The sequence below is a fragment of the Sinohyriopsis cumingii genome, chromosome 2 (genome assembly GCF_028554795.1).
Source record: "Sinohyriopsis cumingii isolate HCF-2022 chromosome 2, ASM2855479v2, whole genome shotgun sequence".
Taxonomy (NCBI): domain Eukaryota; kingdom Metazoa; phylum Mollusca; class Bivalvia; order Unionida; family Unionidae; genus Sinohyriopsis; species Sinohyriopsis cumingii.
Window position 1 is genome coordinate 55,014,613 of NC_142962.1, and position 26,187 is coordinate 55,040,799.

Below are 26,187 nucleotides of genomic sequence, written 5' to 3' on the forward strand. Positions count from 1 at the left end.
CACGTGTCACCAGTTTGCACGTGTCAGTTGCCATGTGGCTAGTATCAGGCACAAGAAAACAGACCGTATCATAACTGGCATAGCCAGGGCAGACCCAAGAAAACAATTGCAATATAGGTAGCATATTCAGGTCAGGTCCAAGAAAACAAATTCTAGCGTAACTAGCAAAGTCAGGTCAGCCCAAGAAAACAAACTAGCGTAACTGGCATAGTCAGGTCAGGTCCAAGAAAACAAACTAGTGTAACTGGCATAGTCAGGTCAGGTCCAAGAAAACAAATTATAGCGTAACTGGCATAGTCAAGTCAGGCCAAAGAAAGCAAATTGTAGCGTAACTAGCATAGTCAGGTCAGGTCCAAGAAAACGAACTGTAGCGTAACTAAATAGCGTAACTAGCATAGTCAGGTCAGGTCCAAGAAAACGAACTGTAGCGTAACTAACATAGTCAGGGCAGACGAAAGGAAACAAGCTGTAGAGTAACTAACATAATCAGCCCAAGAAACAGAATGTAACGTAACTTGCATAGTCATATCGGGCCCAAGAAAAACAAACCGTAGCGTAAGTTGTATATACATATGATGCTACATAAGTAACATACCAAATGAGAGCTATTTCTTTAAATAAGAGCAGTAACAAGAATGTGTTGTCTCCTTGTTCACCTGTATTGTGCTTTATTCCATGTATACCTGCAACGATTTATCTCTAATCAGTAACTAATCATATAAACTTGTCAGATCGTGAGATAAATTTGTGGCGTTCGGTAAACTGTTTTTTAATTCATAGAAACACGAAGATAACCTAATGGTATGAAAAGAGTATGTTATGCAATTCATCAAAACGTGAGGGTAAACTGATAATAGGAAAATATGTTATGAAATTGATCGACACAACTGGGCTAGCTGAAAATCGGAAAAGATGGCAGTTATGTAATTAACAGAAACAAGAGGTTTAACTGACAATAGAAACAGATGGCGGTTATGCAGTTCATAAAAACGAGTGCTAGCTAATAATCAGAAAAGATTGCCGTTAGATAATTCATAGAAAAACGAGAGGTAGCGGATAGTCAAAAAAGTTGGCTTCTATGTAACTGACGCAAACACGAGGGCTAGCTGATAATTGGAAAATATGGATGTTATGTAATTCATGGAAACACGAGAGCTAGCTGATAATCGGGAAAAGAGTTATTACTTAATTCACAGACAGATGAGCCTAGCTGATAATCAGAAAAGATCTTTGCCAAGTCATTTATAGAAACACGATGCCTAGCTGATGGTCAGAAAAGACGGCTGTCAGGCAATTTATAGAAAAAACGTAGGCTAACTGAAAATCTGAAAATATGGCTCGCGAAATTAGGTTAATATGACAATCATAGCCGCGAACTAAATTTTGTCAAGTGGGTTGGTGTATGTCATTTCCGGTCAATCACAGTTCAAACCATTCAAAAACCATTTCTTTTTATTCAGGTATCCTCTCACAAATCCTTAGTTTTATCATTATACTGTTCACTAGCATCAAGATCGTCAATTTATTCACATTTGTACGTTTGCAGTTTAATCATAAATGGGACATTTTGCAAATGGGATCACAACATTAGGAAATTTAAACCTTTCAAACAAAAGTTTAATTGAAGAAATTTGTATCTGTGAAATGACCCAAAATTCAAAGAGGTTAGCTAGAATGTTTACTTGATTATGAACTTGATCCAATGCAAAATAGGCAAGCGTTCTTGTTATAGCATGAATTAGCTTAGCTTTAAACTGATTCATCTTAGGAGTGATGACATTATTAAAAGTGTTTAGAAAATATGTGCAAATATAAAATTTGAAAAACTGAAATATGCTTTTTGGTTTCCTACTAGAGTGAGATTCACAACAAAAAAAGAAAGAAAACGCAACAACAGGACGTGGCGTTCTACAAAATGCATAGATGTACTGATGAGAAAAGACACCGCAATAAAAGAGCTATGTCATGTCAATTATCCAGGTCTTTACTGAAAATGCGATATGGGTCCTATTTTAGGAATAAAAATATTATCTGGCGAAACCGACGATAAGAAACTAATGCATCCGGGACATAGGGATGCAACATTACCCAACTGTTTGCATTTCAATAAGGTAATTTGAGTTGTGTTGTTGAAAAACCACACACAAGATAAACGAAGTTTTCTTTTTTAATTGTCAAACCTTGGGGAAAATATGTTCGTATTAAAATCAGACGATTGCCGGTAAATAGACAGGAATGTGAAAGTTGCAAGCATTCCGTGTCTTGTTTGATGTGAACATAAACAGTACGAGCTCATAGAGGCAAATAGACGAAATGAATACTCGTCCCTTTATCAAGAATGCAAACATATATTTTAAGCCAAATATGTAAATCTCCATTTTTGTACCAATTTAAACATGCTCTTAATGTGTATAATATTTAACCATATCTCCTGTCTGTACCTGTGCCATCTTACTATATTGCCATTGTAACTTTTTTGTATTACGTCATTTTAAGTCTGGAAACTATAATGGCAGTTTAACTCTGGGTAATATCATGTCAGTTTAACTTTGTGTATTATAATGTCATTTTAACTATAAGTACAATAATGACAGTTTAATTCCATGTACTATAATGTCAGTTTAAATCTGGGTCCTATAATGTCAGTTTAACTCTCTGTACTATAATGTCAGTTTAACTCCATTTACTATATAATGTCAGTTTAACTCTCTGTACTATAATGACAGTTTAACTCCATGTACTATAATGACATTTTAACTCTCTGTACTATAATGACAGTTTAACTCTCTGTACTATAATGACAGTTTAACTCCATGTACTAAAATGACAGTTTAACTCTGTGTACTATAATGACAGTTTAAATCTGGGTTCTATAATGTCGTTTATCTCCATATACTAGAATGTCAGTTTAACTCTGTGTACTATAATGTCAGTTTAAGTCCATGTACAATAATGACAGTTTTACTCCATGAACTATAATGTCATTTTAACTCTGTGTACTATAATGACAGTTTAACTCCATGTACTATAATGATAGTTTAAATATGGGTCCTCTAATATTAGTTTAAGTACTATAATATCAGTTTAGCTCTGTGTACTATAATGGCAGTTTAAATCTGGGTCCTATAATATCAGTTTAACTCTAAGTACTCTAATGTCAATTTAATTCTATGTACTATAATATCAGTTTAACTCCATGTACTATAATGACAGTTTAACTCCATGTACTATAATGAAAGTTTAACTCCATGTACTATAATGACAGTTTAACTCAATATACTATAATGACAGTTTAACTCCATGTACTATAATGACAGTTTAAGTCAATGTACTATAATGACAGTTTAACTCCATGTACTATAATGACAGTTTAAATCTGGGTCCTATAATGTCAGTTTAAGTACTCTAATGTCAATTTAACTCTATGTATTATAATGTCAGTTTAAATCTGTGTAACATAATGACAGTTTAAGTCCATATACCATAATGCCAGTTGAACTCTGTGTTACTATAATGACAGTTTAAGTCTGGATACCATAATGACAGTTTAACTCCATATACTGTAATGTCAGTTTAAGTCCTTGTACATTAATGACAGTTTAACTCCATGAACTATAATGTCATTTTAACTCTGTGTACTATAATGACAGTTTAAGTCCATGTACTATGGTGTCAGTTTAAATCTGTGCACTATAATATCAGTTTAATTCTAGCAGTTTATCTCTGTGTACTATAGTGACAGTTTAACTCTGGGTACTCTAATGAAAGTTTACCTCTGTACTAGAATGCCAGTTTAACTTTATGTATTATAATGCCATTTTAGCTATGCTCATCATACTGTCAGTTTAACTCTGGGTACTCTAATGTCAGTTTAACTATGTGAATTATAATGTCAGTTTTACTAGAGATACAATAGTGTCAGTTTGTCTGTATGAATTTTAAGGATCGAATATGGGAGGGATGGGAAAGTTATATCATTTATGCCGGATTATAGTGAATTTGGCCCAAAGACAATTCGGCCCAACTCGAAATACAATTCGGCCAAACTTAACAATAGTTTGTACGCTATTTTTCTTCAACAAAAAAGTAGATTCTATTTACCTGTATTAACAGGAATTTTCAAAATAAATTGAAACAGTGGAACAGTTTTGAAAGCGACACAATCTAGTGCGTCGTGCACGCATACCGATATAAGGCTGAACAGTAAATTAGTTTTCATTAGTTTCATCTAAAATATTTCCTATCCAAAGTTTATAGAGTTTTATTTTTCGACAACAAGAAGCATGTACTTCATCTTGTAGGGATAAATGTACGTCATTTCTGGTTGCGTCCTCTATAGGTGGGAAATCGTAACTAAGGGTAAGTAACAGCGTTGTACACTTCTATTTCAAGTAATTAAATTATTATTTCTTCTTTACCTTTGATAATTATTTTTTTTTTGTGTGCGAGTATAACTATTTTTAATCATGTAATGCAAATCTGATATAAATAGGAAAATGTTGGAGTATGACCGGTGACCTTTAACTATTGGTACTCTCAAAAATAATGTAGTAAGTCACTTAGCAAAGACTGGTTTCTCCTAACATTGTAAAGTTGTTTGTTTAATGGTATTTGTTAGCTGTATGTTTTCTTGCAGGGTCAAAAACTTGCCACCAGGACGTATGCCAGGATCTTTGAAACTCAAGTGTTACACGATTGTGATATAGGATTCATTTTAGCACATGGATGTCAACTGTGAATTAATAACATAATCTGCCACCGGCAACTCTTTGCTCTAATTTGACACTAGACAGAAAATATTGAAAGCGGGCACTATCAATACTTTGCTACAATCCGTCGCTAGCATTACACTGCTCCAATTTGACAATACAAATCCACTGCTACAGCCGTGCAATATATTGCTCCAATCTGACATTAGAAAGCCACTGCTCCAGTCTGATACAGAAAAGTACTGACCCAGTCTTTCACTAGCAATACATTACTCCAGTCAGACACAGAAACGTACTGCCCTAATCTTACACTAGCAAAATATTGCTCCAGTCTGACACTAGCGAAGCACTACTCCAGTCTGACACAGGAAATACTCTGCACCAATCTAATACTAGTAATCCATGTGTTTAATTCCGCCAATATTTATCACCGGATCTCTCTCACTAGAAACGCTCTGTTTTAATACTAACATTACATTGATATAGTCTGACACTAGAAAAGGACTGTTTTAATACTAACATCGCATTTATGTAATCTGACACTAGAAACGTACTGTTTTAATACTAACATTTCATTGCTGTTGTGTGACATGAGACACACGCTTTTTTAATTGATACTAACATTACATTTATAGTCTGACACTATAAACGCACTGTTTTAATACTAACATTAAATTTATGTAGCCTGACACTATAATCGCACTGTTTTAATAATAACATTACATTGCTGTAGTCTGACACCAGAAACGCACGGTTTTAATACTAACATGACATTGCTGTAGTCTGACACCAGAAGCGCACTGTTTTTTATACTAACATGACATTGTTGCAGTTTGACACGAGACACACGCTGTTTTAATTTAATACTGACAAGTTATTGCTGTATTCTGACACGAAACACACGCTGTTTTAATTTAATACTAACAGTACGTTGATGTAGTCTGACACCAAAAACGCAGTTTTAATACTAACATTACATTCCTGCAGTCTGACACGAGCCCCACGCTCTTTTAATTTAATACTAACATTACATTGCTTTAGTCTGACACGAGACACACGCCGTTTTAATTTAATACTAACATTACATTGATGCAGTCTGACACGAGACACGCTGTTTAAATGTAATACTAACATTACATTGATGTAGTCTGACACTAAACGCTCAGTTTTAATACTAATATTGGATGTATGTAGAAACACACTGCTTTAATACTAACATTACATTGATGCAGTCTGACATGAGACACACGCCGTTTTAATTTAATACTAACATTACATTGATGTAGTCTGACACTAAACGCTCAGTTTTAATACTAATATTGCATGTATGTAGAAACACACTGCTTTAATACTAACATTACATTGCTTTAGTCTGACACGAGACACACGCCGTTTTAATTTAATACTAACATTACATTGATGTAGTCTGACACTAAACGCTCAGTTTTAATACTAATATTGCATGTATGTAGAAACACACTGCTTTAATACTAACATTACATTGCTGCAGTCTGACATGAGACACACGCTGTTTTAATTTAATGCTAACAAGTCATTGCTGTGGTCTGACAAGAGACACACGCTGTTTAATGTAATACTAACATTGCATATATGGAGTCTGATGCCAGAAATGCACTATTTTAGTTTAATACCAACAAGTCATCGTTTAAGTCTGACGATAGGGCCGCTCGGTTTTAATACTAACAGATTGCTTTTGTCTGTCATGCGACACACGCCGTTTTTATTTAATACTAAAATTGCATTTATATAGTCTGACACTAGCAACCACTATTTTAATTTACTACTAATTTAATATATATTTTTAATTTAATACTAATTTAATACATTTTATATATTAATAATAATAATTTAATACTAATTTAATACATCGCTCTAGTCTGAGACCAGGAACGCTCCGTTTTAATACTAAGTTTACATTGCTGTAGTGTGACACTAGAAATAATCAGCTCCAATCAAACGTTACCAATGCATTACGGAAATCTTCTGCTCCAGTCTGGCAATACCAACACATTGCTCCAGTATGACAATACCAATACAGTACTCCAGTCTGACAATACCAATACATTGCTCCAGTCTGACAATACCAATACAATGCTCCAGTCTGACAATACCAATACATTGCTCCAGTCTAGCAATACCAATACAGTGCTCCAGTCTGAAAACATTGTTACATTGGTTCAGTCTGACAATACCAATACATTGCTCCAGTCTGACAATACCAATATATTGCTCCAGTCTGACAATACCAATACCTTGCTCCAGTCTAGCAACACCAATACAGTGCTCCAGTCTGAAAACATTGTTACATTGGTTCAGTCTGACAATATCAATACAGTGCTTCAGTCTGAAGACATCGTTACATTGGTTCAATGTGATACTAGCAAAACGTTCCTCATTTTGACACAAGATTTGCTTTGCTCAAATCTGAAACAGAAACGCTTTGATCCGATATGACACTAGAGCCATAATTCTCCAATCTGATACTAGACCGCTTTGCTCGAATCTGACACTAGCAATAAATTGCTCCAATCTGATATTATTAATACATTTCTCCAGTCTGACACTAGCAATACATTACTTCAATCTGATACTAGCAAGTTAAGGTCTCCAGGCTGACACTAGCAATTCATTGCTACGATCTGACACTAGCAATAGATTGATCCAATCTGACACTAGCAACTCATTACTTCAGTTAAACATTTGCAGGATTTGAACCAGCACCATTCTCGTCACCAATACAAACGATACTCACTGAACATGGGATAAATGATGGCGGCTAGACTGATATCATTCAACATGTTCTAAATGTAGACATTAGACCAGTATCACTGAGCATGGGTTAAATGTTGACATGTAGATCGATATCACGGAAATGGGCTACATGTTGACATGTAGACCGCTACCACTGGACATGAGCTATGTCACGTTTGCTAAGCCCATGCATAATTGCCGCGGCCATGTGTTTCACGTCTAAACATTCCGCAGGCTAGTATTAATCTTTTACGCAAGGCTACCGTGACCCGCCAGAGAGCGGAATCTTGAATCGACACAGGTGATAGATCGTGCCAACTGGATAACGGCTTGCCGTATCACACCTACATGTTAAAGGTTTGTTCAGAGATCAGAGGAAACCCGCGGAGTGAACGGGGCGTGTTCTCATCCGTCCCTACGTGGATAGACAGCAAGAAGGACATTGTCCGGTAAGTTTGATTGGATCGATTCACAGCGATATCCAATCGGAATTGAGATAGAGGGTATGATTACAATTTAGATCCGAATTATAACTTCATAACTCGCAAGCAAAAGGTCAGTAGTTCTCCTGGGAAGATTGCTAAGCAAATAGGATTACTCCGAGAAAGCCACTCGTAATTTGGCGGTATGTATGGAGTACTTTGGAAATTTGAATAACTTGACCATTGAATTGTTATTAAATTTTTATTCGTTGAGTTTCACTTTTTTGTTTATATTCAATTATTTAACCGTCGGCATTGCTGACTGGGGGCTCGGAGCTTTACATCTAACTTTTACTAATTTAACTTCCAACCGAATTCGAGCCTGGGCAGTACTTCTATAATAATTTATATAAACTATAGGGAGCACCCCACCCCAACCATAACAACCCCCACAGGCTAAATCTTCACATGTAAACACATATTACAGATCATGGGCTAAATGTTGGTAGGTAGACGGATATCATGGACAACATACTTGACATCATAAAAGCAGCAACTTGATGTCATGTTTTAACTCGAAATCAGAAGCAGCCTGGTGAACTTGAAACTCGGAATTAGAATCGGCCTGGTGAATTTGTAACATACATCTATCAGATTCGGCCTGGTGAATTTAAAACATGCATCTGTCAGAATCGGCCTGGTGAATTTGAAACATACATATATCATAATTGGCCTGGTGAATTTGAAACATACATATATCATAATCGGCCTTGTGAATTTGATACAGAAGGCACAGTAATTAATTCTCATCAATCTAGAGTCACTCCGGATTCCTACAATGAAATCATCAAATCAAGCTATATAGACTAATTATATAGAATTAAAAACATAAACCAAATAGAACGGAAAGCTATATCACTGGTTTCTACAGGAGAATGTTTGAGTACCTATTAATGTTTATCAACGTATGAAATGGCAAGAGTCTGAGATCGCTGTCAACATGATGCACGATAGGCATCTCCAATCACGGTCAATATGGTTGATAAACAACATTTAAAATAATTGTTGAGATTTGTGCATGTTCGGTGTCTGAGATTAGGTCTCACGGAATAGTTTCGTATTTTGACACCACCTTAATTTTTAAGGTAGAAGGCATAAACCTACTTATTATAAGCCTAGCATTTATAAATTCACACAGAATCTAAATCTGTAATGTGCTTTAGATTTAATTTGAGTTTGGCTTGAAAATGGGTTGGTTTTTTGGTGACTGTCTGTCACAGTTACACCTGCACTGGAGATCAAATGCGTAACTTGGGTTGCAAATGAACAGCCGACTTGGCTTACGTATTTACGTATGTCTACTACAGAGGTAAAAATCGAAATGGTTGAGGGGTGATGAAAAGTATGCTAATTTGTTATAGCACTACTGAACAAATTTCAGACTCCATACATTTTGTTCCGTGGGCTGATTATTCTATAACCATCTCCTTATAATACTTACAGTATATGGACATCGTGATCGAGTTAAGCTGATTCTCAAAAACCTAATCCAGTAATTAGAGAGAGAGAGAGAGAGAGAGAGAGAGAGAGAGAGAGAAAGAATGTTACATATTAATGCTATTCGAAATGAAATGGAAACTGTGTTAAGCTTCAAAATACGACCTTTTCCCTACTAATATACAAATGAGTTTATTAGTACACTGCAGGTACTAACAGCTGGGTGCTGGGTGCTCAGCATTAAGAGGTTAGTGTTAAGACTGGTCGGACAGGTGTCAGGATAACGTGACTGGGTGGGACATCATATTACCTGTCTGCGGCATGAATCCCCAACGAGAGACATTAATATAAACTGCCACAACGCAGACATCGTAGCGATATGTCTAAATAATTGTTAACGCCACATTAACAATCCACACACACACACACACACACACACACACACGTTAGTACACTACAAGACGATGAATTGTTTATGGAAGTGACTGTAGAAGATCATTCATGATGCAAATATTATAAACCATGCTGCCTCTATATTTCATTATATGAATATAAAACGTAGAGAGAAGATCTGATTGACACTGTCGTTTTCAAGTTTGTCAGGGATTGATTAGGATAAATGTAATAAACTGACTACGAACAGTGAAAGACTAATATCTAGCTAGCCTAAACGCTTTCTATTCTTAATGAGTCTTTTTCAAAGGCAAATACAAAGCAAAGACAAGACAAGCAAATAAAACAGACAAATCGTTGTCTTTGTAAAACTTCACATGACTATGACTAATTGCGGATGCTGGAAGATATTTTATATTGACCTAGAAATCGACGAGCCATAGCGACATCTGTTAATCTTATCATAACGCCATGCAAGCTTCTAAAAATAGCTAAAATGTCTTGGTCATTATCTTATCGACGCGGTAGAAAAAATACTGCTCTATTTCACTCTAGTCCATCATCATATTTATTTAACTTTAAACTTCAGTAATTCACGGTCTACGGTTAAGTTACGGCCTAACTAACTCACGGCCTACAATAATTCACAGTGTACGTTAATTCAGAGCCTACGGTAATTCACGGCCAAAATTAACTCACGGTCTACGGTAATTCACTGATTACAGTAATTCACGGCCTACAGTATACTCACGGCCTAGGATGAAATTAAAGGCATTAATTTACTAGTAACATTTGTTAGCACCATAAGAAGCTAAAATGTATTTCTCCCTACCATTCATGTATCATCCATAGCTGGCATCAAAAGATGCTAATAGTTATTTCGCCCTAACATTCCCCAATCACCCCATGCTCAATTAAACACACAGCTGGTATCATAAGAACCTAACATTTGTTCCACTATACCGTTCTCCAAGCGCCCCACGCTCAATTAAACACACAACTAGCATCAAAATAAGTTAACATTTAATTTAACCTACCTTTTCCCGATCACCCAATGCTTTATTAAACATAAATTGGGAATCATATTACGCCAATAGTTATTTCGCCGTACCATTCCTCAGTCATCCCGTGTTATATAAAATATTCGCCCTACCATTTCCCAACTACCCAGTGCCCTATTAACATTATAACTGGCATCATAAGACCCTAATAGTCATTTCCTCCCAGCATTCCCAGCTGGTATCACAATACGTTAATAGGTTCCCCCCGCCACTCCATAATCATCCAGTGACTTGTATTCTTATTACCCGTTTGATTAAAATATCAAACTGATAGTGACGTTCATTGAGAGTATGTCGTCGTCATAGCTGAACGGCTTATGTTTCGGTTAGATTTACTTCTCTGCAAATATATATCTACCGTCTGCAGAGTAATCCCTCTCGCTGTAGCATTATTTTTGGCTAATATTAAGATATGTTTACATAACTGAAGACCGAGTCATACAAAACGTATTTTACAAACTTTATTGACGACACGCTTAAAATCATGCTCACTCTGGCGTCTTGAATTTACTGACATTTTAAAGTAATAAATTGTTGACCTTGACCCGAACGATGCCAGGCAGTGCTTCAAGGGAAGTTAAACTGACCTTACTGCATCATATGAAATGATATATTCCTTTATTATAAATGGTGTGTTCTTGTTTTGTTGCTTTAAAGGCACTTTTAACACACAAGGCTTTTTTAATATTATTCAGATGGATTCAGAAATATATCCATCTGTTTGCTTTTTTATCGTATGAATAGGTCTACTTTATATTTGCCAGATTGGATTTGGTTATGGTTTGGGGTGCTGTGGAGGAGTTTGTGTAGGTTCCATATTGTCAGCAAATCCGTGCGATATGAATGCAATAATCCACTACCCGAAACGTCCTCGCAAACACACTTTTGTTGCATATACGGAAAAGTCGTTGTTTCTCTCACTATGAAATCTTGCTTTATCTAATGAAGACGCATTCATAATGTTCCTTAAGCTGAAGTCACTAATCAATATAGGGTTACATATTTGAAAGAATAATTAGTGTTTGTAAGCATGCGTTTAATTTATAGACATATCACACATAATAAATCACATTTAACAGACACAAACAACACAAGCAGCAACAAATATATCGATAATAATAACAGGAAGATAATAAAAAGAACAAGGCTTTTTGTTCAGTAATAAAACTCGCGATTAGTCGGTCGAATTTGTAGGTTTTTTTACATTTTAAGCCAAGGAAGAAAAAATAAATTAAATAGGTTGTAATTTTGTACATCCTGTTAGATCAAGAACACCTGCCTCATTATCATAATATCAGACATGAACCATAAAGTAAGGATGTAGTTGCAGTAAAGATAGAACAAATTTTCTGAACCTGATATTGAAGGATACAATGGTCGCCCAAACAAGTGTGTTGCTCGAGAAATATGATGCAAGATTCGCATTCAGGATATGACACTGTGGCACGGAGATTTCAAGTTTTACCGAGACATGGTGATACGCAAAATATCCAACTAACTTTATAACTCCTGACCAGTAGCATGCATTTTATGAATAATGTAAAGTACAAAATGCTTATGAGCTGAAACTTTAAGTGACCATCATTTGAGCATGTCATTAGTGTTGTACGAGCAGTTGATCATTTTATAAAAGAACAATTTCTTTACATTCACAATTGTCCTAGCGAATAAGGGACCAACAAATGATTTTTGGGTCGGTAGGGCTGGGACATTTAGAAAAAAAAAACGTTCCTACCATCGGATGGCTCGAAACTCTCTTGCTTTGATTTCAGTAAGAAATTAATTTTGTAATAAAGCTAATGCACACAAATAGTGTAATGTTTAGACGCCACGTACCAGGCTTCGTATTTTATCTGGAAGTTCATGGAATCTGCTGTGTAAATGCAAGTGCTAACTAACCAGAGGTTTTCTAAATGTATGCGCATGTGTATTATATACGATCATTACATAGCTATAACTAGCAATGAGTCTCACTACCGAGCGAATCAAACAACTCTTCTGTTAGTCTGGCTTGATGTCACTAGATCCTAGTTTCAGACTGGCATGGTCTCTCTTGCTTTACAATTGCATGACCCATCAGTAAGCTTTTCCATGCCGAATATTAATAAATACATGTACCTGAAAATATCAAAGGACTTCCTTATGCTAAGAAATTAGGAAGAACTTATTTTACGAAATCCGTCTATGCTACCGTCAAGTCTCGCGAAGAATATACGTTATAGAGTCTGCTCCTAAAAAACGACAAACTACTAGTTTTGAGAAATATTTTCACGCCACCGACAACCTATTATCAAAGAAATAATCGCTAAAATCTAAGAAGGCTATAAATAGAGAGATAGTTACAATGCACCCCCACCCCATGTTTGTTACAATATGAAACACTTCCAGATATGATACATATATCTTAAATAGCACTCGAATGCCTGTAATATATATTGCATGTATAAGAAAATTGAGAGAAAGTACTTAAATTTTGGACAAAGGAAGGCATCAACTGGCTCTAGAATATCTCAATGTAATTTAATAAACCAATTAATAACAAAAGTATTCAAATCAATTTATTAATGTGGCGGTTACTTCCAGTAAAGACAAATATTATATGAACTTGTGCTAGACGTATATAACAAACAAGGGTTTAACGCAACCAACAACACATGTATAAAACTATTTTCAATGACCTCAAGACATCTGTCGTTTCCAGCTGAATGGTCCTTTTTGCATCCTTCTGGAATCAAGGTACAACTTGGACAGTGACAAAATAAAGAGTCTTGAATACATTTGTCACGATTACAATATACCACACATAAAGTATGGATATGAATTCCAGTCTTTTGTGAATACGCATAGCAAAAACAAAAAAGATAAAATTCACCTTCGTCTTCTTTTTTATTCTTATTCTGACCGTCCCTTAATAGTTCTAGTGTTCATTGTCATGTCTTTGAATGGAATGATTGAAGTCTACAACTTGGACACAAAGACACATTTTTGGTTCTGGACAAAGGCGTGACCTTTAGCTATTTGTTGAAACAAGATGTCCACCGGTGATGTACATTATCAATAATTAGCAAGAACTGGTCTGTTATTGGAATGGAGATGTCGCTTATATCAAGCTGGACTGAACACTGTTAGCTTGGAAGTTGGTTAATGAACTAATTACTTTCCTTCCGGATTGCAGGGTGTAGAACTTAAGCAATCATGACATTACTTATATAAATCTTGTGAAATAACAATAAAATTATTTTCATGAAGATAAACGTGAATGTAGTTTCCATAACGGAAATATTGTCCTCGAAGTACGAGAATGCATGGGAATCATCGGGATTACAGAAGCTGACCTCAGTAAGGTAGTCACTACGGTTGGCAAGCAGGCCGAGTTAGCCTCACATTTAATTTAGCGGAAGAAAGAGGAGCAATAGAAAAGCTAATAAGGCCCTAGCGGAGGCGCATCAACTAAGTCGGCGCAATATTAGAGAGTCTTGTGTGTTGGTACCGAAACTGTCTATGAAAGGGCATCCATAAATGGTGATGGAATGGATTGCAGTGCAAAAACTGTATTACTATACAGTTATGCCAATTTGACACGCATCACATACACAACTATTTGGTAAGGAAACACAAATTATATGTGAAAGGGAGTATTAGTCTATGGTCAAGCTATAAGGATACGTTTGAGAAAATGTACTGTGAAGCGATGCATGTGTCAAACATCTTTGATTAAATAACCCTAAGACCAGTTGTGTGCCACCCAAATCTCCTCGAAAAGCGAGATGCTGCTCAAAGTCATTATTACTGTGCATTTTGTGTTTGTTTATGTCTACGTCTGTTCAAATGCAAATAAAACGTAAAAACTATTATATAATTCTTTTGTTTGATATAGGGTATATGCTATCAGTAACCTCTAGTGTGTAATAGTATGTTTGCGTGTATATACTGATAGCAAACGTATAAACGCTTCTACCAGCTTGCGCGTGATAGTGAGCAATTTTAACTAACTTTTTTCACATCCTACGATTTTCATGTGGTAGTAGGTGATAAGGTTTTTTTCCTTTCACATGGCGTGTTGGATAATATCAAAGTTTTGTTGGTGGATGGTTGATAAACAAGTATTGCTCACAATGCACGGAATGTAAATGTTGGGTATTGGATAGTATATGTGGGATGGTGGGTAGCAAATCCAGAATACAGAGACAAAACAAGAGCACTCACTACAAGAACTATAAAACATGAAATATGTATAACTCAAGACACGAAGAATAATATAATTGATAGAAATATGGTATAGATATGCAATCAATAATCGTGATCATGAAAACATCTGCCATTTAAAAACGTTGGACGTTTCTGATTTTTTTGCCCTATATCTATTTTAATTGCATTGTATCATCATTATACATGTTTTCACTAACTCCTTGTAACGAGTCGGATAAAACATTTTATCTACTATTAATTCAAACGACAAACATGAAATGATCTGTGTTTAAATCAATAACTATAAACGCATTCTTCTTAGTTAGTATAACTCTAACGTTTGACCTAGAAATACCATGTTTATTATTCACCACTAGTCGTTATCAGCCTTGTACCATTACCCACGAGACACTACATTTGTCTATGAATACCATTCTTTTCACAGACAAAACACGGAATATGAAATACTTTACCAATATGCTGTTATCTGTCTGTACAATAGTTTCTTCGGTACAGATGACACAATACATGATCACTTACAACAATCAAAGTTCAAAATTTATTATGCATAATGAGTGGGTATTTTCATATGTAAACTAGTATTTTGCTTTGATTTTCGTGCAATACTAGTTTCTCGCAATGAACAGAGAAATAAGCAATGTAAGTTTCAAGCATGTAGTGATGTCAGTTTTATTATCACGTGGTAAATCAAAAGGCACATATATGTTTGTTCTCCTTCACATTCACGAAATCGTTTCTAAACAGGAATTTAAAACTAAACTCATCACTCTTAAGATATTTGTTTGTTGTTATTTGTATCTTAAGTTAATCGTTCATTCTGATGCCTGGTTGCATGTGTTCTTGCTAGCTTGCTTGTTTAAATGACTCCTTTTCCAGAAATATATGAGTTATTATTATAAAGTCCAAATCCACATAATAATACGAAGAAATAATGTGATGCATGTGTCAGTCTTAAGTTTTATTAGCAGAATTTGTATTCCAAGAAGGAAACTCAATCCCTGGCGTCGGTATAATGACAACACATCTCTCTGGACGTAAAGGAGTACAACCCTAATATAAATATAGACTTTAAACTAACACGATAAATAGGATTGAATAAATTTAAAAAGGCGTCCAGTTACCACTTTGAATTTGCGTGTAATATATCACAATACTCAGCAAGTATCAGTAATTGACAGAATAAACACGATAAATAGGATTGAATAAATTTAAAAAGGTATCCAGTTACTACCTTGAATTTGCGTGTAATATATCACGATACTCAGAAAGTATCAGTAATTGACAGAATAAACGCGATAAATAGGAATGAATAAATTTATAAAGGCGTCCAGTTACTACTTTGAAACTTCATGTCATATATCCCGATACACAGCAAGTAAACAATGTCAGCTAATATAAAACACTGTGTAGGTTATTTCCAAAATCCTGTAGTAATATGTCATCCAGGAGTCTACGTGTGTTTCATTAATCGTGGCAATATTATTTATCACATGCATATTTTCTAGCAAGGTCATTTGTAAGATTGTAAAATGTATTTGTTCGCGCAAAACAATTTATTAGGTTGCCTTTTTATTTGTAATCCTTCTTTATTAGTTTAAAAAATCACCAGAGAGATTGCCTTGTCTATTATTCCTTCTTTGCTAGCTTAAACTAAATCAATAGAGAGATTGCCTTTGATTTAGAAATCATTCTTTGCTAGCTTAAAAAGTCATCAGAGAGATTGTCTTTATCTTGGTAATCCTTCTCTGCCAGCTTAAAACATCATCAGAGATATTGCCTTTGATTTAGAAATCCTTATTTGCTAGCTTACAAAAATCATCAGAGAGATTGCCTTTGATTTAGAAATCCTTATTTGCTAGCTTAACAAAATCATCAGAGATATTGCCTTTGTCTATTATTCCTTCTTTGCTAGCTTAAACTAAATCAGTAGAGAGATTGCCTTTGATTTAGAAATCATTCTTTGCTAGCTTAAAAAGTCATCAGAGAGATTGTCTTTATCTTGGTAATCCTTCTTTGCTAGCTTAAAACATCATCAAAGTGATTGCCTTTGATTTAGAAATCCTTATTTGCTAGCTTAACAAAATCATCAGAGATATTGCCTTTGTCTATTATTCCTTTTTGCTAGCTTAAACTAAATCATCAGAGAGATTGTCTTTGTCTTAGTAATCCTTCTTTGTGCTAACTTATACTAAATCATCAGAGAGATTTCCTTTGTCTTAGTAATCCTTCTTTGTGCTAGCTTATACTAAATCATCAGAGAGATTACCTTTGTCTCAGTAATCCTTCTTTGCTAGCTTAAACTAAATCATCAGAGGGATTGTCTTTGATTTGTAATAATCCTTCTTTAAAATGATATCAGTGCAATTATTACTTGTACGTTCAATAAAATTGCACTCAAATTATAACTATCTTCTTATTAATTCGTTTTTCGCTCCAAGTATAACTATCTACTTATCAATTCGCATTTCTCTCCATGTATAACTATCTACTTACTAATTCCTAGTTCCCTCCATTTATAACTAGCTACTTACCAATTAGTATTTCTCTCCATGTATTACAGACCACACAGCAAATTTACACCAAGTAATACTTTTATCTATACCTATCTATCAACTGACATCAGAGTTTTGTGATCATTTGTTTTCAGCAAAAGGAAAATCTCTCGAGAAAGTATTCAAAGTTTTCTAAGAATCGGTTTATTTTCTGAACGTAAGGAAAATATATTGTGTTCTTTATCATGATTATTGATTACTTTCTGAGTAGGATACAAGGGTATCTTCAAAACCAACGTCTATCCAACCATTTGTCCTTCAGTATTTACATATGTATACCGTTGCCTCCATTCATCACTCCGTTTCTATGTCATCATACAGAATCACACATGACCTTTCCTGTTTTTATGTACCATTTGCCCACATGTACACACGGCTTTCCTGTTCTTGCGTACCATTTGCCCACATAGGCACAGGGAAAATATAATAATCTATAGCATTGTCATATACATGTCCATTCGACGCAAATTAAGTTTAAAAGGGAAACAGGTTCAAGGATGAACACATACACTGTTAACTACGTCCGATATTTTTTCAGCCAGTAGAAAAACAAATAAGAACATATATTTGATGACAGGCAGTGAACTACTGAAGCTTCTAAACAAAATTACTTATAATTCACTGATTTGAATTACGACAAATAGTTTCAGTGACACGTTCATAACAGTATAGCCTTGAACTTCGAAGCTCTCTTTAGATGCTTACGTCGCCGAATGGTAAATATAGCCGCCTCCACTACAGTACTACCCGGGTTCCAATACAATAAGGGGCGAATTATTTTGTGTATTGTGATATTTTACATTGACCTGGGAGGGAGAATTGTGTAGCTGTTTATATTTTCTGTGTAAATAATCACAAATCACAATAGAACATAAACTATAAACAGCTGACATCGCGCGGGATCCACTATGGAATTTGCTACTTCAGTCTGTTGTACAGTATGTCTTGCTAGTGTGACCTAACGGATTGTAGTGCACGAAATAATGGAATCAACAGTTACCATTATCAGTTTACAAATTGGCAACAAATAGGGAGAGAGAATTTTGGAAACATATCAAGATCAGGGACAGTTTAAAAGACATGTTTGTGGGATTCAGGAAGTCAACGACAAAACTGGGCAAATGGGCCATATTCGTCTTAATTACTGGCTAAGGACCATGACAAATCTGGGGTAAGTAGGTCATTGTGGTCCTAAATTTTGGTTCAGCATCATTTAGTATTTGTGTGGTCTGTGGGACCTGTCCTTTATTTTGTAAGGGTTAGGCAATCATATTTCGTATATAAGGGCAGTGGGTGTATGTAGGTGATGTAGTAGATATAGGTGCCTTGAGAAATAACAGAGGGAGATTTATGTAATGGAGAGATGAATTATGGAAGCAGCGGAAGAAGAAAGCTTATTAGACATGATCGACATATCAGAAAACCATGTAGCTACACTGTTGTGAAGAAAATTTTGAGAGATGGACAGATTCAAGAATAATTACATCATCATATATGAGTTAGTTATTAATAATGTTCCACTGAGGTCTCAACACTATGACTCCATAAGGTAATATGGACAAAAGATCTCGGGTCAGACGAAGAAAACACACTAGCCAGTACGTTTGAGGAAAAACTAAAAGTAATAATTTTTACTTCCTATGAATGAATAACTGATATACTTCATGTCGTGAGTGATAAACGTAGTATTGTCACTCGTGGCATCGCGACTATTGGAAATACCGAGCTGTTAACCCACTTGATGTGGAGAACACTTCTGAACCGACACTATGCATTTGGTTGCTGTGACATGTTTGTCAACCAATAAACTCTGGAACTTGTCAAGTTCTACTGCTGTAGGAGATGCCGTAGGTGCCAGGTTTGCTTGAATGTCATGTATTAGTTAGGCTCTCTTTATCATACGGAGGATTCTCTTAGTAGCAAACATAGAATGAGGGTTGGTGACACAATGTTGGAAGTTTAAAGCAGACGAAATACAGTAATATGTAGATTGACATACAAAACACATAAAGCCTCTCATATTTTAAAATTTGTTCTCATTTCTCAGATAGTCAATTTTCAACTTTCAGGTTGGATAGTCAGTAAGAGGAAATATTTGTAAAAGCGATAATATTGAGATCCCAGTGGACATTAACGTTTTCATATTTACCACATTGAAATAACAGTGTTTCAGTATCCTGGGTAAAATAACAATATACCAATATGCAAGGAAAATCTACATGTAACAATATTAATAATAATAATAATAATAATAATAATAATAATATGCTAGGGTAAAAAGCAACAGTACACTAATATGTCCTGCGTCTGTCTGGTTGTATGAGAGGGAGGGATCCTCACTCAGAGCGAATCGATCAGTATGTGTTTCCGTCCGAAAGATGTTTTAGACCAGCACGTGTACACGATGAATTAATTGCTGTCGCAACCAATGTTCAACTACTTATCTGTTACAACATTATCAGACACGTGGATGATAGCAAGACAAATATTAACTGGCAGACAACGTCAAATTCATTTACCGAATATGTCCAACGGTTTTGCAGATGATACGGTCATGGAGGTCTTTGGACATCGGTGATGTCATAAGCATTGATATAGTTGCTTGTTTCCCAGCCAGATTTATTGGACTTTGCACGATGTTGTCATATTACACATGATCTTGTCAGAGGTTCAGTCAACGAACATCTTACTCAGGAAGATTTTACAAGATTTGCTCAAATCGTACAGTTTACGTTTTCGCCAGGTCGTCTAGTGAGCGTCTGCAAATTGATTGTGGATGAGTCCCTATTACGTTGCTGCCTTTTATTTTAGAAGGTGTGGATATTGATTCATCTTGTTTACTCTGTCGCCGCAATAACATGTTGGTTTCATACACCATTATATGAGGCAACTTCGAAATAAATATCACATGAAAAATATCGAATGAAAAATAATTGTCAAATTTAGCTTCGTAGTTGCAAATGATTGAATGTGTCTGTCTCGACGATTAGTTATAGACCTTGAAGAGTTAGATTTATTCGGTCGAGACTACTCACGCGAGTAAAATTGTGTGAAATTTTCATGACACACATTCAGATGGTTTTAAACATCAATACATTCTACTGAGAACTTTGATACTCGCATATTTAGAAATAATTTAATCTCGATGAACAGATTCCACCGCAAAGCCGCTCTCGTCTAAATTGATTCAAACATTTATCGCTGCTCGAAATTATTCTAGTGTTCTACACATTGATTAAACTGTGTTGTTTTCTTAAAACTTATCAACACACGTGTGAATCAAAACTAATATCAACGCTAAATACTCCATATGGTAATTGAGGAATCAAGAATCTATCCACGCGAGTCAATGATTAGAATAGTATGGAACGGTTAATGACCTAGTTGCAATTACAATTGTGCCACAGATACAATATCCACTTGGGCGTAAAAAGTAAAAAACTTTATCTTCTTGGCGGAGAAGGATCTGGTAAAACCACGAGGGCAGTCTATATACTGGGCTATTGTGATACAGTAAAGTTAACACTGATGCACATGTTTGCCGACGACATTGAACAACGTGATGTAAACACACAGGAATAACCAACTTTCTTTCGATAGAAAGGCGCTGATTCATAGACACTAAAACGCACACGTGTGTCCATCTAGGGTGTAATCTATTCTGTCAGTAAAGGGGTAGCCGAGTGGTCTAAAGCGATCTTCGCCACGGATCACTGCCATCTCACCTCTGTCTGCGTGGGTTCGAGTCTCGGGCTCGGCCAATGTGTATTTGTGAGAAAGCTTGCCGGTAGCTTCTCGTGGGTCGGTGGTTCATTCCGGGGTTTTCTCGGGTTCTTCCTCCACCATTAATACTGGCCGCCATGTATAGCCTATCTTGTGCTGAAAAATGGGGCTAAACCCTATAGCAACAACAACTGTCAGTAAAGACAGATTAGAGGCATTTATCAAGTGGCCGAATCAAAATAACATCCACTTAAGTAGCGAGTATGGACCTCCACAACTAATTAGCCGATCTAGAAAACTAATCAAAGTCCTAAACCACCGTAATGACACTACTAGTATTGCTCAAGTTGAAATAAACCGCTTGCTCAAAATGTCCAACCGTTATGGTTTGTTGTAAAACATACCTACATGCCCTTCAGAATATATTTATAGATCTAAATATCGAAGAAAAAATTGTTATTATTACACTGGCGAATATTTCTGCAAATATTCAAAGTAACAGTTCTGAAACGTCTGTAAGTTTTAAAAATACACTTCAGACGACAGCATGTAATGTTATTTGTTATTGAAGAATAACTGCAGAAGGCGTTCTATACTCTTTATTAAATACAATACATCAGTACAATTAGGAAGAGGAGTAAAGACTGCCCTGAAAGTATTTCTCCCATGGAACATAAACTCTAGTGAATGTATAATATAAACCAGCTATTGATGTATAGCAGTTCTAATCCAGTGTGGAATATCTGATTAACTTTAATGTCATGTGATATTACAAAGCTAATTAGTTTAAGGCTTACACAACATCTCCCCTCCTGAGAATGTTAACATGAAAAAGAAACGTGATCTGATGACCGCATTTCTAAACAAGCTACCTAAGCTTAATGTTTACAATTTCAATCTCTCGGGTGGTTTTGACAATCTTCTCGAACGTGTGAAATATCAGTTTTGACTGGTTCACACTGCTCTGCTTTCTTCTGAGTCAGACAAAGTATCAGAGTTTAAAAGAGTCACTCTGAGAGGCTCCGATAGTGAGGTAGGCATGATAATTAAATTCCTCATATTACGCTATATCTCTCCCTCGTCAGTTACTACCATATATGAACGAGGTGTACATGTCTCAGATCTAACAATGCCTGAAGAAAAATGGTCCTTAATTTATACTTTATTCCCTACCTGAATTTTTTTCGTATTTCGGACACGATGTCGACGATCATAATTTCTCTTCTGAGTTTTCCTTTGATAGTTTTCCGATTTCTTCAGTTTCATCGAATCAGGTCATTTCGGTTGTAAGTTTTTTGGTGCCAATGGCAATGTATTTTGTGATTTTCTTCCCATCAATAATTCGGCAGGGCTGTATCCATTCGGTGATGGTGTTGCGCGATATATCAAAAGAGCTATGTATGGATCGTTTGCATTTTTAGGAATTCTTTTAAGTGTTTGAACAGCTCTTTCGGCGAGACCATTGCTCAGGGGATATTTTGGACTACTTGTAATATGCCTGAACCCATAATTTGTCAAACATTCTTTGAGTATTGTGGATGTTTATTGCTGACCATTATCTGAAACTAATACATCTGGTATACCGTGTCGCACAAAGATTAATCTGTGATGATTGGCAAATGCTTTTGAACCTGTGCCTTATAATTTTGCTATTTCGTTGTGTCGTGAAAAATAATCAATTACCAAGAGATATGTTTGACCGTTTAGTTCAAACAGTTCTGAAGCGACTCTTTGCCAAGGTCGACTTGGAAATTCAGTTGGTATTATTGATTCAGCTTGATCTCTCGAGTTTTCGATACAATTTAGGCAAGACTTTACCAAGTGTTCTAGCTTATAGCTTAGGGCATTTCATACAACTAACGTTTTGGCGCGTTCTCGGCTTTTAATTCTGCCTTGGTGACCATCATGAATTATCTTTGGACATCCTTTTGATGTGACTTTGGTCCGACCAGGTGTGTACCTTTCATTACAAAAACATTTTGAATTGTAAAGTCACCTCTATCTGCCCAGAACGATTGAAGTTTTCCGTCAGTAGCGGATTTCTCTGGCCACATCTTTTTATAGAATTGTACAAATATTTGCAAATCGAATCATTTGGATATTCACAGTTTATTTGTTCAAGTCGAGAGTTTGATGCGGGAAAATTGCTAACTACGAAATCAACATAGGCGTTAGTTTCAGCCTGAATATCTCTGTCACTCTCGGAGAAATAGCTTAAAGATGCTCTAGAACGAGTGTCATCAGTTAATAGATTTTTGCCAACAACATGAACTATATAAAAGACGAATCTCATCAAACGCATTCTAAAGCGATGAATACTAGGAAGTAAGTCTCCCAAAGATTTTTGTGCTCATTAGTAGTACTAATGGCTTATGGTCAGTTTCAAGTTTGAATTGTGACCCAGTTAAATAACTACTGAAGCATTCACATGCCCAAGTGATTGCAACGGCCTCTTTTTCTATTTGAGCATAGCGTTGCTCATTTTCTGACATACCTCGCGATGCAGACGCCACCGGTCTCAGAGTGCTACCGTGCTTCTGCCGTAGCACATCACCTAGTCCAAATAAAGACGCATATGCAGATACAACTATTTATCTATTTGGATTATAATGTGCAAAAGTTGTTGAAGATATAATTTCTTGCTTGATATCTCTAAAATCTTGTTCTTGATCTGGACCCCAAGTCCACGAGATTTTACCTTTCAAAAGCTCACGTAATGGTTTTGATTTTTCTACCATATTTTGAACACATTTGCCAAATCGTCGTATCTCTGTTACGCATTTCGGTGTTTCCATTCTGTTATAGTTTTGACTTTTTTTCCGAATCAGGTCGGCAACCATTTTCGTTAACAACATGCCCAAGACACCTAATGGATGGTCTCGAAAATTTACACTTTTCAGCGTTCAAAGTGATGCAGGCCTTTTGAATTGATTTTATGACCATTTTTAGTCTTTCGTGATGCTGTTTCTGCGTCTACCCAAAAACAAGACCATTGTCCATGTGACAGAGTGTTCCCCATGTCGCTCTAGATTTTCTGACATTCTTTTCTAAAAACTTTAGGCGCTGAACTGATTCAGAATTTAAGACGATTAAAATAAAACCTACAAAAGGAGTAACGAAAGTTGTAAGGCGGCGTGAATCTTCTGACAGGTTTATCTGCCAAAAGCCTGCGTTTGCATCAAGTTTGGTGAAAAACTTTGCATCTGCTAGTCTTGAAAGGGATTCTTCAACTGATGATAGTGGGTGGTTCTCTCTTTTAACTGATTAATTCAATTTAGTTAGATCCACGCAAATTCTCACCGTACCGTTTGGTTTCGTAACGACTACCATTTCCGCGCACCACTCACTGGGCTCGTCTACTTCTAAAATAACACCCATTTTTTCCATTCTATCCAACTCCTCTTGAACTTTATTCAATAAAGGGATAGAAACCTTTCTTGGGGTAGATAAGACATAAGGCTTGGCATTTTTATCCAGAGTTATGTTATAGAACCAATTTCTTTTCCCTAGACCTTTAAACAAATTTGGGAATTTATCGTGATAATCCTTATCTAAATATGTAGATTTATCGTAAATTTTGCTTGCATTTTGTGAGATTTTATCTGAGGCATTTACTGAGGATATATTTACCTGTTCAATAATCTTGAGAGCCTGAATCGCCGACCTGCCCAAGAGTGCTTGATTCAGTCCGTTTACAACTAATATGTCTTGTACACTGAACGCATTATTGTTCGATTCCAATCCGCATGTAAATTTTCTCAGCACTTTAAGTTCAGAGTTTCTAGGTCCATACAGTGTTTGATCAGACCTTGATAGTTTTTGGTCTCCGATGTTTCGTAAATCTCTCTTAGGAATTACACTCACATCAGATCCATTATCAATCTTGAATAAAAGTGAAGTGTTGTTCAATCTCACACGCGTTATCCACGGCTGACACTTCTTTGTGCTAATAGTCCCTAGAAATCAGGTTCCGCTCTCGATTCTATTGTGCGAACTGCTGATTTTGACAGACAGCATTTAGTATAGTGTCCCATTTTCTTACACTTGTGGCAGTCTGCAAATGCTGAATCATATCAAACGTTTAGCCCTCTTTACAACTTGCATTGGTCCCTATGTTTAAATTCACAGGGTATTGTTTGTTGACACTCAGTCGACAGTTATTAAATGCGGAATAAACGCATTATAGTTTTAGACATCATTAGAAACAACACTTAAATTAAATAAGTTTTCATTTTACAATGTAGCTACTAACCTTTTCAGACATTATATTTCGACATTTTTATTTCTTCTCATCTCCCGTACTGACGATACCTAATATCATATTAACAAGAATCGCTTTGAACACGTAATGAGGTCTCTTTGTTTCAGATCATAATTTCCTGGGTGCTGCTTACTGATTAAACAAAGAGGCTGAGGAAGATAAACACTGATCATGTGAATGCTCAAATGAGCCTCAGTCAAATAGGCATCTTTTCTTCCTACTTACTTGCTGCTGATTGGCACTTGAAAATAGCACCGTCATGTTCACCACAAGAATATATTACAATTATTTTTATTATTTCTTACCTGCATAAGACGGGCGAATCACCATTTTCAAAAATTAGGTTAACGACACAAAGTTAACTTTATTTTCCTTGCAAAAAGTATATGTAAAATAATCTTTAAAATGGTACACAGATTGGCAAGCAATTGCGTCACACACTACTGATTTGATTTAAAACATACAAGAATATTGAAAATGTTGTCTTGAAAACAATATATGTTTTCTTAATTCACAAATCTGCCTGTGTGAATTATGTCAGTAATGTTTGTTACCATGCTGTATATAATGTTTATACATGCATTTGTG

General features: G+C 35.8%; 1 long non-coding RNA gene across 2 annotated transcripts in view; it reads right to left on the minus strand.

Annotated features, from left to right (window-relative positions):
• The window catches only part of LOC149804896 (uncharacterized), a 50,167-nt gene extending 24,249 nt beyond the window's left edge, over nucleotides 1-25,918 (minus strand). For both annotated transcript variants that reach the window (XR_016416987.1, XR_016416982.1), the window contains exon 1: nucleotides 24,969-25,918. This is a non-coding gene — a long non-coding RNA (uncharacterized LOC149804896). The remainder of the gene's footprint in view (nucleotides 1-24,968) is intronic.
• Nucleotides 25,919-26,187: the final 269 nt, after the last annotated feature.